This window comes from Elephantulus edwardii, unplaced genomic scaffold, assembly GCF_000299155.1.
Source record: "Elephantulus edwardii isolate Elephantulus edwardi_28Jun2011 unplaced genomic scaffold, EleEdw1.0 scaffold00075, whole genome shotgun sequence".
In the NCBI taxonomy this organism is placed as follows: Eukaryota; Metazoa; Chordata; class Mammalia; order Macroscelidea; family Macroscelididae; genus Elephantulus; species Elephantulus edwardii.
Window position 1 is genome coordinate 13,499,687 of NW_006399825.1, and position 2,293 is coordinate 13,501,979.

A 2,293-nucleotide genomic window follows, 5' to 3' on the forward strand; every position below is an offset into this window, starting at 1 on the left:
TGCCTCTGACACACCCATCCTGATTACCCCAGTCACTGAATCAAGCCACCTCATAGAGGGTCTTCCCCTCTTGCGCCATCCCTCCACCCTCCCAAGCATGATGTCCCTCTCCAAGGACCTGTCCCTCCTTGCAACATGTCCAAAGTATGTCAGACGAAGCCCCAAAATCTTTTGCCTTCAAGGAGCAGCCTGGTTTAACCCTCTCCAGGATGAATCTGTGTGTGTGTGTGTGTGTGTGTGTGTGTGTGTGTGTGTTTTTACAGTCCTTGGTAACTGTTATTAAATCTTCTCTAACCACAATTGCATGCAAAAATGAATAAGACTTGAATAAGCATTTGACTTCTCAAGTTAGTCATATTCAACAGCTCACTTACTCACTACCTTTGAGTTGGAACTGACGTACAGCTGACCCTCCTGTGGTTTTCCAAGGCTGTAAATTGCGTGAGATGAGATTGTCCATCTGTCTTCTGCAGAGCTGCTGGTGGATTATGACTGTGAGAGAGAGGCCCCCATCTGGATTAGCAGCACAACTCTGTTGACCACACTATCAGAGCACCCTACATATTTTACTCATTCATTCATTGCTATCAAGTCATGACCAACTAATATCTGACCATCCAAGGGGGTTTTTAGAGACTGAAATCACATGGAGATTTTTCATCTTTTTTAACAACTGAAACCACAAGAGGCACTGTCGTTGTGTTAATTCCCTATAATCTAAATCACCATGATGGCCCTCATGATTTACTACCAGAATTTAATGAGGACATTTATGATACAGCATGTTATTTAAGAACAGAGACTTTATATGGCAGAGAATATGTTGGGTCATGACCTCATATGTCAGCATGTTAAATGAACTTGGCCTCCTAGCTTCTGGCTCCTAAATCTCTGCTCATTGATTCCTTCTACGCTCCTGTCTACCACCAGATAATTTGGATGAGAGAGAAGCTAAGGTGTCTGCTGATGATTTCCTTAAAACCATGACCTTGTGAAACCTAGTCACAGAACACTCAAAAGTAACGGGAGAAGGCGTATTAACAGCTTGCTTGCTTAGTAATACTTCAGCTTTCAGTGTCTCACCTTGTAGATGGGGCTGAATGCTCACGTAGAAAGTGAAGGTTCTTTGCTAAGTTTTGCTTTTCCATGGGGTAACCATATGGCCCACTTTGCCCAGGACAGTCCTGGTTATGTCTGTTATTCTAGCATAATTATTAATAAGCCTCTGTTCCTTGCAGCTCTGGTTCAGATGATTAATTATATGGCCACCCAGTTGTTAAGCCTTGATGTTTGCAATTATTTGTGTGTGTGTGCGCTTGCTATTATTCATCGAGACTCTTACCTAGCTTTGCTGGTATGATATTGTCCTTCTGGATCCAAGATTTCTTCAGAAGAATTTATTTTGTTTCCAGGAACTCCTTCAAATTTCTCAGCTTGAGTTAGTGAAGACTCAATGTATACTTTCTTTTTTTTTTTTTTGAATGAGTATACTATTTTAAATTTATTTTTTAGTGTAGCTAATCTAATAAATAACATAAGCCAGTTCTATGCCAGGTACTAACTGAACAAGACAGATGTGGTCCCTACCTACATAAAGGCCCAACTACTTCGTTCTGTTCAAGGGCACATCTGCAAACTTGAGGTAATTGTTGTTATGTGCCGTTGAGTCACTTGCGACTCATACCACCCCAATGTACAATAGCTGTGAAACATGCTCTATCTGGTGCCAACCTTACTGTCTCTGACACACCTACCCTCATTACCCCAGTTGCCAAGTCAATCCATCTCATTGAGGGTATTTCTTTCTTGCACTGTCGGTCCACACTCTCTCAAGCATGATATCCCTCCTCAAGGACTGGTTCCTTTTTGCAGCATGCCCACAGTATGTCAGAAGAAGCCTCAGAATCCTTGCCTCCAAGGAGCTGCCTGGTTTCATCCTCTCCAGGACAAATCTGTTTGTTCTCTCAGCAGTCGATGGTGTATTCAATACTCTTCTCCAGCAACATAGCTCAAACTCATCAGTTCTCTTTCAATCATCTCTACTCATTGTCTAGCTCTCTGATGCATAGCAAGCAATTGTGAAGATCATGGCCTGGATCAGGTGCACCTTAGTCTCCAGACTGACATCATTGCTCTTCAGTACTTTGGAGAGGCCTCTGACATCAGACTTTCCCAATGCAATTCATTTTTTTTTTGTTTAATTTCCTGGCTGCTGCTACCAAGAGTGTAGATTATGGAGACAAGCAAACTAAAGCTGTTAACAATCTCCATCTCCTCACCATCTATCATGATG

The 2,293-nt window shown here is 42.2% G+C and overlaps 1 protein-coding gene across 1 annotated transcript in view; it reads left to right on the plus strand.

Moving 5' to 3' along the window:
- ADAM23 (ADAM metallopeptidase domain 23) overlaps nt 1-2,293 on the plus strand; it is a 225,903-nt gene that overhangs the window by 105,246 nt on the left and 118,364 nt on the right. The gene's annotated exons all lie outside the window — the stretch shown is intronic.